Raw genomic sequence first — 11,332 nt, 5'->3', positions numbered from 1 at the left:
CTTTTTTGGATATATCTATATTGGAAGTGTATAAGCCATCTGCTGTAGAAAAGAAAAAGGCAATATAGTATAGGCATCAGAACCCAATCACATACGAAACTCCTGCCGTCCTGAAAACCCAGCCCAACACAGTCTTATATGGGCCAAGCTGGGTCGAGGAAATGCCATTTCACTTGGTTTGGCCGGGTTGTGTTCTGAGAGTGGTCCATCTCTTTCTCCTTTAGTACTAGCTGTGTAGTTCAATACAGAACTCTGAGCCATGGGTGGGTCAATCTGATGAGGCTAGGATGGAGCAGGTTATAGATAGTAGTATGGTCCTATTTGCCCATAGTCATCTCGAATTCAAAAGTCCTACTAATTGTATATATGCCATTAAATGACTCCTATATACAAAACTATTCAAGATTTGGATAATGAACAGCTGGTAGCAAGCTTATGGCCATCAACTTGATCTGTAGGATTAGGTTATAGCCATAAAATTTAACAGACTAGCAACATCAGTACAGCTTCCATAGCTTAGCCAGATATTCCCTATCCAACCTCCATGCCAGGCGATTTAAGATGCACTAGATCCCTAACCTGGTACTGGGTTTACTAGGAGTTATCCTACTTAATTTTCTACTATGATATCTTTGCTAGAGCTTGAAAACTGCTTGTATCCATGAAGCATCCTACTCCAGGATAAGTTTGAACTTTTTTTACATAAATTAGTCAAGTGCCACAACATATATATCCCCAGTTCCCCACTTTGATTTCTAGCACTCACGAGATTGTCTGCGGTGATTTTGGACCGGCAATTTTTTTCACATTATTTAACCCAATGCAACATTGAAATTATAAATAGAAAAAAACGTAGTGCACATTACAATATAATAGTAGCTATTAAGATCATGATTGAGACTACATTAAAAATTGTCGTGAAGATAATCCATCTATTCATGACAAGGTTGATCTCTGGAGTGTAAGATATTTTAAAATGCGAGCTACCAAGGTTTCCTACACAATTAGATGCATTGTTAGGAAGTGGTTCTGGATTTTTTGAGAAAACCTTATCTATTTCATGAACACTTTGCAGCTTGCCTTGTCGTAGCGATCCGAAACAATCCTTTGGCTCTCATGGAGCGACCCAAAACAGTCCTCTTTCTCTCCTGTAGTGATCTACAACAAATTAATCTTTCCCTCTCTTACAGATCCAGAACAATCCTTTTCCTCGGGTATACAAATCCGACTACAGCAGCGCATGCTTTTGTCACGTAATTATGGCGTTATCTGTGTCAAGTACTCCAGAAAACACCACCCAAATATCATGCATCAAGCCTCCATTATGTCAAGAAGTGATGCAACTGCTGCGGTACAGCCCAGTTTGCCATAGTTCTTTGGATGGTCCAAAACAGTCCTTTTCCTCACGTAGATGAATCACGATAGCATGCAGCTCAGTCACACGAACTTTGACGGTGGCTTTCACAGATCTCACCACACCCCAGGCGTCCCCAGGTAACATGGAATAATGCTCCTTGATATATATATATATATATATATATATATCCACTGTCCGCTAATAATTTAACTTGTCTGAAGATCCCACCAAGCGCACTGGGCCCCTTTCATAAAATCGACTTGGCCCTTAGCTGTGTTTCTAGATCGCCATGACTCATTAGAGACTTATTTACCGGAGCAAGTACATCGGTCTCCGTAGTAACTTGCCCTTAAGTACCCATCTGCATGCTTCCATGACATTTACCAAACCTGACACATATTATCATGTTAAAATAAAGCCATGGACGATGAAGTGCCGACTTTGCAGTCGTGTAATATATTCTACGCTCAGGTTACAGATTCCTGGATGCTAAAACCGCATCCTGCAGGCTGTCAAGCACGGTGTTGTCCCTGCAACCCTGCAACTCATTTTATTTTAGGGTTCGTCAACCATCATGGGTTGTTGGAGCATTGATGCTTATTAACGCCTGGGCGAGCTAGTACTGTGCCTGTCCCTTGTCCTGTGCATTAACGAGCCCATGTAATAGTAATAATGGCGATCACCATGAATGGACCTGCAGCTATAACATTGGCTCTCATATTACTGCAGCAGTGTCCAACAACTTGAGTCTCGATCAGGAGAAATCCAATGGCTACATTCATTAAAATACGGATGGTAAAATAGCTCGAGCCAAGGGCGTTGTCAACTAGCTAGGTTAGAGTCACCACTGACGGCCTAGAGGGCTTTGCCAGTCCACGGACTTGCACATTCTGAGGCAGATTCGAGCAGGGCCCTTCGAAGGCATCTCACTGGGGGTAAAGAAATCTCATGAGCCCGTACGTAGTAGCCACGAAAGCCACCATGGATGACAGGCTCCATAAACGCTCCTGACGCGTTCTCTGAAATCTCATGGGTCCGTACGTAGCGGCCCCAAAAGCCACCATGGATGTCGAGCTCCATAAAAACTCCCGACGCGTTCTCTGAAAACGAGGAGATGATGGCATTGATTGGAAAAATCATCATGAACGCGTGCAAAATTGGGCCATCAAGAATCCATGCATGGAGTAAGTGCTAACACCGAGTAGTAATTAATGGCGAATACGAGAAAGTTGTGGCGCTTGGGACGGGCTAGCTTTGTATCACTTCAGTCCCTGGATCCACCGAGCTTTGGCACGGTGAATGGCTAACTTTACATCGTTTCTTTCTTTCCTCCAATTACCATGCTCAGATTCATAGGCTTCTGGACGTTCTTCAATTGAAGCCATCTTCTAGGACGCCATAATGAGAACAGCGCGACTCTCCTGGAACTCAGCAACTCGGATCCCATTTTGGAGTTGTTGGCTCATTAACTCCAGCAATCATGACTCATCTGGCTGGAGCCAGATATATCACCAAGGCGTAACCCAATCTTGTGAACCACTTCGGACAATGAGTGAAAAGGCCAGGTTTCTAGGGGACGATGAATTGGGTGTCGTACAGATGGTAGGGAGAAAATAAAAAAAAAAGTACAAACTGTGGAGCGAGAGGAGAAAGGTGACGAACACAAGCGGCCAAAAGGTAAACAAAAGCCAAGGGGAAGCTCTGGGTCGCCGCTTTATGACGTCCGGCTGGGGAAAGCAGTTTGGAGTTTTGGAAGGATGAAACCCTCTTTTTATGCACAAACTTTGCTTTATTTAAACCTTCTTTCTGCTGGCTTCGCAACGTGTCGCCTTCAGGACAGCGGAAAAAAAGGGTTAATGCGGCCAAAAAGACTGCCCGAAACCTGGTCGATTCGGACGCTGATTTGCTAATGATCACCATAATCTTATCTCATGCCATCGCGGATTCTTAGCCAAATACCTACCCTTCTCTTAATTTATTATTAGTAGCTTATTAGTTTAAGATAATGGTGTGTGGTTCTCTCTACTCGCAAACAGTGCCCTCCTACCTTGTCTTAATTACGGAACATAATGTTCCAGTGACCCGTCTCTGATACACCGCATTATTGTTGTGTTTCAATTGATGGACGGTGCGGGTTGATACGGCTTCTGCACGGGATCTTTGCATTGTCGCATCAAAAAGATCAGACGGCGCACGTCGGGGGATCACCCTACTCATTGCCTTACCGCCTCACGGGTACTTTTCAAAAGTCTGGTGGGTCCAGCGGCATCTGACGGTGATTGGACGGGCGGCTTTTCTTCATTCTCCAATTTGCACACCACGCTGTGTGTAAAGAAGCGTATATATACAAACACAAAAAATGTATGTATAATTAGTAGGTTTAGACACGTAATCAAAGAAAGCCGGGTACGTGGATTTGCGTTTAATTTGAAATCAGAAGTTAAATAATTAGGGTTATTTATAAAATCACGGACACCGCCCGCCATTAACGGCACCGTACAGTTTGTCTGCTGTGGTGGTATTACCGTTATTTAGTCCAAAATGAAGGGCGAATAGTTATTAGATCCTCTCTTAAACAACCCACACCGAGCTACCCCGCTAGGCTATTACAACTACTCGCTTTCTGTCATCACGTGGTTGCGAAAAAGGAGCTATCATCACCTCTCCCCCTCTCTCTCTCTCTCTCTTCTCTCGAAAGGGAGACTGGGCGGCGGGGACGGCGGATTCCGGCGATGTGGTGAGGTTCCGGCGGGCTTACGTCATATTTCCGGCGATGTCGACTGCCGGGAGGAGTAGACGGACCGTCGTGTGCTTGGCCGCCGTCCTATTGAGCGTTTGGCTTCTGCATGGATTCGTGTGCTTCAACTCTCGAGCGATGGCACTTCGGATATTTCCGGTGAACTCCGGGGGTAAAAGTAGGGGGACGCCGCTCATCGGGCGGAGGCCCATCCCTCTCCGCCCCTCCACGGCGACGGCGGGTGGTGGTATTGATGACAGCAAGCGGGTGGTGCCCAGTTGCCCCGACCCGCTCCACAACCGGTAACCATATCTCTCTACCAGAATGGCGCCGCTGTCTTTTTTCTACAACTACGAGTTAAATGGGGAAGTCTTTTGTAGTTCTTTTTTTTTTTTTTTGTGTGTGCGCATGTATAGATGATGAAGGAAGGAAAAGGAGGGGGCTTTGTATTAGTAGAATCTCCTGCATTTGTAATTTAATTTGTTCTTAAAACAATGTTATTACCTTACTAGAAATGTAACCAAGAGAGGAGATTCTTAGCATACAGAGTCTAGTGTTGTTTTAGGTCTGAGAGAAAAACTCCCGGAAATAAAATCATATATTTTGTGAAATTTCTCTCTTCTCTCTTCGCATAGACTGAAATCTCTCTATCTCCCTCTCTTGCCCCCTTTCTATCTTCGTGCATTCTGATATCAAGGGCTTAGATATTTTTTTTATATATTTTTCAGTACATCGGAAGCTCGCATTAATTTTACACCAGCATTGCCATCGCAGTTAAGACACAAAATATTTCATAAAAGTGAAAGAATAGAGGTCCAGAGAACCTCTAAACGATCTGATCAGTGACTTGGTTCGTCTTTGAAAACAGTATAAACACTAGGCAGAGCCGAAAGTCCGCACAGGGGCGTATGTATGGCGGATCTGTATCGTTGACCGCGTTGACTGACGTTCGGATTTGGATGATGGTAATTAAATGCTACAGTTCCTCTTCTTCTTTTTATCACTTAAAATGGAAAAAAACACGTATTATTTTGTGAAATTTTAGATTAGACTATAGATCTTATAAATAGACGATACGGTCAATCAGTCAAATCCGGTCGCCATGACGAGGGTTTATGTTCGGGTATTTTTGCCATTAATGGAAATAAAAAGGGTATTTAAGTCATCCAAGCATCATTGTCTGGATCAAGATATATGGCAGGCTTGGAGGGTGACGCCATAATTCTCCAGACATGTTCGTTTGTGACATTTATTATCCCTATCCTCCTAACGACCGTATTTTAAAACCTATGCGAGCTGATGATCCGAATCCAATGGGCATTAGGTGGTTAATATGGACGGTGGATCTGAATCCGCATAAGAAGTTCTATGCTGATACGATGCTGGAATAGCTGGGGGCGGGCGGCTGTGAGAGGAAATTTGTCGGCTATCGGTTTGGATGGGAATCTCATTGACCTGCTCACCGCCTCACCTTTGCTGCATTCATTAAATATTATTGGATCGATATGATTTAATAAAAGATTAAGATATTTTTGGTTTTTAATTAAATTCTTATCCGAACATCTCTTCACGTCGGTCAAAAACGCCATTATTCTGAGTTCTCCCACTGCACCTCAGAGGTCATGTGATTTTGCTTTTTGCTCCCCTTGATGGAATGAAATTTGGCCTGATGGGAAATTCCATTTGTTGGTGGTGGTCATTGGCGTTGGAATCGACTTCTTTTGCTCTCTGTATAGGATGAAATTTTGTTGGGTTTCAGATCTTTTTGTTTGGAAATTAAAGCTAAGTTTTCTTGTAATTCTCTCATACAAACTACTCTTTGTTTGTTGATTTTTTTTTGAAAATTTTGTTAATTTTCAGATTTCATTGCTTGTTAATTCTGTTTAACAATTTTTCATCCAAAATATTTTTGAAGACTTTACTCACTCCAATTTCTAAAAATCTAATTCATTATTAGAGACTTGAGCAAGGAGGCTGAGAAGTAAATACAAGAACCTATTTTGCTCACTTAAATTTCTAACAATTCAAATGCGAAACTTATTTTGCTAGTGATAGAAATAAGATCAGAAGCCTGCTCGTTCAATCTTGAAAGATGAAGAATGATGATATTCTCTTGAAAACCAGCAGAAATTGACTTCAAGTTTGGACATGTATTAAATATGTATAATCATCAAGTGAAGCATGTAGAAGAAATTCATCATTATGTGTAGAGAAAGTTGATAGTTCTAAAGGACTTAACAAATGGATACTCAAAGTCATCAGAATTAAGAGCTCGAAAGAGAGAAGTTCTATTTTGGTCCTTGTATGATTATATCTCCCTCAAAACTGATCCTCTTAACTCTTTTTGTATCCAAATTTATGGGGATGATCCTGTAAAGTCAGCAACAACTACCAGATTTCCCCAGGATCAAAAATGTTTCAGGTATTAAGTTCGTGACAAGGGAGAAGCAACGATTAATTAAAAGGAAAGCAAAAGCAAAATTATTGCAATGGTAGGAAGTACATAAAATAAAAAAAAAAAGATGAAATAAAATACAGTTGCATGGAGTTGAATTGGAAATGGACTCTCTCTCTCTCTCTCTCTCTCTCAACTTTTTCAAATTAGTTTAATTGATTTATGCCATAATTACAAGTTCAGCATCTAGATATACTTTGGCTAGAGCAAATGATTCGATAAAAAAATTTGGAAAGAGTTCGGGCAATTAAATATTAAATATGGAACAATAACTTGAAAAATGTGAACCTTAAAGAAAATATAGGATTTTTAAAATATCCGTGAACTTGTTTATTTAAAAATAAGGAGAGGAAATGAAAGAATAATAAATTATAGCAAAAAATATCACACCACCAACAATATATGGACCATTAACATATAGAAATTTCTTAAATTAGTAATGAATAATTTGTGAACAAATTGTAAACTTCATGTATAATTTGAGCAAAATTGCATAGTTTTAGATTCATTTATTTTTAAAGACTTATTTGATCATTAGAAAGATCAAGAATAGTTTGTGATTTTAAATAATTTAAAAAATTATAACTACAATTTATGATAATAATGTTGCACAATTAGAAGTTGTTCTCCTCCGAAGATTCCTAAGCTCTCAAACTCTCGTACAAGCAGGATTCAATCCACCGTCATTTTGTACAATCACCCAAGATTTTACCGGCTTGAATCATAAAAATTATGATAAAGTACAATTGATAAGTCGCACTACAGCTTACTAGATGATGGATCATAACATGTAAGACCTAGTTTCTCTGAACAAATATGATAAATAGATAATCTTAATCCTTATCCTAAAAATTGTTAGTAGATTTCTTGCTATGTAGAGAGAGTTGGGGTAGAAAAACTCAAGCTCCATACCACAACCAGAAACATAATTTTATTATTCCCTTCTTGTCAAATCCATGCGGGAGTGAATAGATTTCAACTTTCACACAATAAATCCCCGATCATGTCTCAAAATACGATTTAACTTGTTATAAAAAAATTATATTTCCGCATATTTGTTTTTATAAACTAGTTTTAATATACAAAGATATTTTGAAGAACTCTAGAAAATTTTTAAAGAGAAACGACTGAATTGAAGCATGCCTAGAGAGAAGGAGAAAAGAAAAACAAAAGAAATTAAAAACTAATCTCATGGACGCAAATCTACAGCCCTGAGCCAGCTTGTTGTCCGAGCGCGCGCGGCCGCTGCACATACTGCAAGCGCGCTCCCGCCCGCAGGCCGATGCCCGCGCATCGCGCGGGGATATCAGACGCCGTACGTACGCCTCCTCGTGCTGTCCGTTTCCTTCTCCCCCAATCCACCGCGTCAATTCCACTGTTCACCGCCCATGCAAGAGTCCTCTCTCTCTCTCCCTCTGAGCTTTTGCAGACATAAAAATATTTCGGAGCCCAAGCATGGTACCAAAAGGAGGTGGTTCCTCCGTGTCAAATGATGGTTGGTGGTTCACGCCGTAGCGGCCCCGCCGGCCTCGCCAACTCCACCAATTTCCTCATGCCGTATCGCATAGAACTCTCGTTTGGTACCATGCTTGGCACCATAGGGTTCACGTTGGACAAAGGCCCGTGACGTCTCCGCGCACTGCGGCGGGTCCGAGCACCGCCATCTCCACGCAGCCTCGTTGGCTTTCGTGTACTTCGCCGCTGTCGCAGAGCTGTACGGCAACTGATATTTTCCTTGGATTTTTAAGTAACCACTGGATCCATCTTTGTAAAACTGAGCAAACACCGCTTGGAACAAGGGGCTGAAGAGTTCTCCCCCCTCCTGGGTGGCCCCAAGCTTGCTAATGTACTTTTTTTTTTTTTTTTTAAGGTTTTTCAACCATTGTTGCGGCAAGTTGGTCCTCGGTGTTGGGAGCGGCCGGCACGCCATTAAAGACTCGTGTGGAAGTTTGAGCCTTTGAGGCTACCTTACCTGGTCGGTGAGGGTCGCCTTCCTGGGAGTGCTTCTATTGACTGATGATGGCGGCAGTGCAGAAGATGTTTGTTGATTTGATGCACTGTTTACATTCCTTGGATCGAAGTAAATATTGCCAGTTATGAATTGGATTGTTCAGCTGCAGTTATTAAAATTGTCTATTGGTGCGTGTGTGTGTGTGTGAGAGAGAGAGAGAGAGAAGGGACAGGCAAACTTGCTTGGTGGCAGCTTGCATTGAGGACTCGTTTGTTGCATTAAGAAGTTTGATTAGAATTTTTTAAAAATAAAAAATAACATTTTTATGAGAATAAATTTTTATATTTAAAAAAAATATAAAAATATAAAAAGTTTTTTTATCTATTGAAAATTGAGTTGTTTTTTTTTCAAAATTATTTTTAAGCCATCAAAATCTATACATAATTTTTTATTAAAAATATAATAAATATTGTACATAATTTTTTTAAAAAATATTAAATATAAGCTACTCGAAATGGCCATTTTTTAGTCAAATAAATATATTAAAATTATTTTTTAAATATTATATTTTTAAGAATCGGATTTTTTTAAAAATATATTAATGAAAGAATTTTTTTTCATGAACAGTCCCAAAGTACTGCTAATGCTTTGGACATGACACTGATCAGCTATGAATGCTGTCGTCCTTTGAAGTAAACGGAAGAAGAAGGTGGTCTTCCCCGCAAGAATACTGGTTTTGTAAGCTTTGATCAGTAATTCACCTTGAAAAAACTTTTTTAGAGATACCTATACCATCATCATACTGTGAGAATAAGTGAGCCTACGAATGCATTCACTTCTAAAAAGTAAATGTTATAATTTGAAAAGTTACCCCAATGAGGAGACATACACCTACTCGCAATAAGTACCCCGATTATTACACAAAGGTCCATAAATTTCTCATTTTTTTTATTGAAGATGGCACGGTACTGACGCTAGAGCTACCCCGGGCTCTTAAAAGAACAGCTTAGATTTATTTGTTGACCTTCAACCTTTTTTTCCTGTCTTTTTCTTGATCTAAAATCTTCATTTATCCTTTTATTTTAGGATAACAGCAAATTGCAGCCGTGAAAAACAAGCCAATATGTGGGAATATATATAGTTACCATTAGTCTTATATTGATTGTTCATAATTTTTGTAAAGTAGCATTTTTCCCATCCGGTGTAGTAAGTCTTAAGTTACACTTGTTGTTTCAGGTTTGAGGTCTTAGGTTAGAGATATGCATGATGTCTTCTTTATGGCAAGAAAAGCTAAACTTAGGTTGTATAAAGGATTTTTTTGTAAAATCGTCCATATAATTTTTCTAAAATTGTAGAAAAATGGTACCTATCAGAATGTTGCGATATGGTCCTCATGTTTCTTGAAAATATGTGGATTAATCGTCATGCATTGCTTTGACAGCGTATGTAGGAAATCTAGCTCAACGCGCTCCAGTTCTAACATCATATACAGAAACACTAGCTTAACATCTGACTTTTTTACCTTGAACACTTGTACAGGCATTTCATGCAGTAACTTGGTACCATCTGAGGGCTTATCGGATGATACCTTCAATGAAATGCGGGACTGATTCATCATAACTAAAAAGTTTAGAATTTTTCTCAATCTAGAAAAGAAAGAGGTAGCTATGCAAATCAATTCAAACTTTCTTCTAAGGCTCCAAATAATCAAGCTATTCATGAAGAGATGGGCTCAGCTTGATAATAGGCTCATTCCAACTTGTGCAATTAGCAAACCAGCGAAGCTTGAACCACATTTTATGGCTTGATGAGTAAACAAACCAAGGCCAAACACTCTAGGCTAAAAAAGTAGTAAAAAGTCGGGCTTCTCTCGATAAAAACCTTGTTCAAGCTTGTTGGTAGGAGATAAATCAATCTTAAATATATTTAATTTCAGTTTAAGCTCAATCGCCCGTGTCACTTACCAGGCCAAAGCTTGAGCAGCCCAAATCTTGGCTCGAATGAAATCATTTCCTCCTTTTTTTTTTTTTTGGTCTCATAAAAGAAATATGATTAGCTATTTGCATGGAAGTGATAAAATAAGCTAGTCAGGTAGGATTATTCTAAGAACAGACGCATAGATATAAGAAAAAGTTTTCTCAGGGAACTCCACATCTTTTAATTTTTTCAGGACAGTGCCCAGAAAGTATCCAAATAAATCTTTGAGTTAACACTGTGGAGCAAAACTAGCGCATGCTATACTATTATTTGTGCACTTGATGCTAGAGCTGTATGTATGTTGAACCGTCAGTATTATTACTCAGCTGTCAAAATTAGTGCATATAGAGCTAGTATAAGAGATGAAAAAAATGGTGTCGCGAGAAAGGGGATTGTGGGAAGAGCATGAAGGGGCAGTGGCGGAACACCATAATAAACTGCAAACAAGCCTTGTTTCTTGATGTCATCTCAATGGTCGTACGCTCTTGCTATGTCGTCTAGATGAAACAGGGGGCCTCTCGATCCTACTTTTTGAGCTCCGAGGGAGAGAGAGAGATAGAAATGGAGTCTCTTCTTAACTTGGCTGGACTGTTTTTGTGTGCTTCGTTAACTTGGAATTGTTCACTACTGAGCCTCGAGCTTTGCCTGATGGCATAAAAGAACTATGATTCTGAAATTGGGTAACTCAATTTGAAAGGATGAGCTAATTCACTAGCTGGTTTCCATGGAAGGTTCCTTCATCAGCTATTACATGATTGCATTTGTTCTGACTGCATGTTTCTCTCCCCCCCAATAGTATTAGACTTGTTCAGTATGACCTTGAACTGATCCTCCGACTGTTGGTTGCTGTCAACC

This window comes from Phoenix dactylifera, chromosome 1 (assembly GCF_051530095.1).
Source record: "Phoenix dactylifera cultivar Ajwa chromosome 1, Ajwa_hap1_PhDact_Kaust_v1.1, whole genome shotgun sequence".
Taxonomy (NCBI): Eukaryota; Viridiplantae; Streptophyta; class Magnoliopsida; order Arecales; family Arecaceae; genus Phoenix; species Phoenix dactylifera.
The sequence above is the reverse complement of the archived record's forward strand: the minus strand, read 5'-3'. Positions refer to the sequence as shown.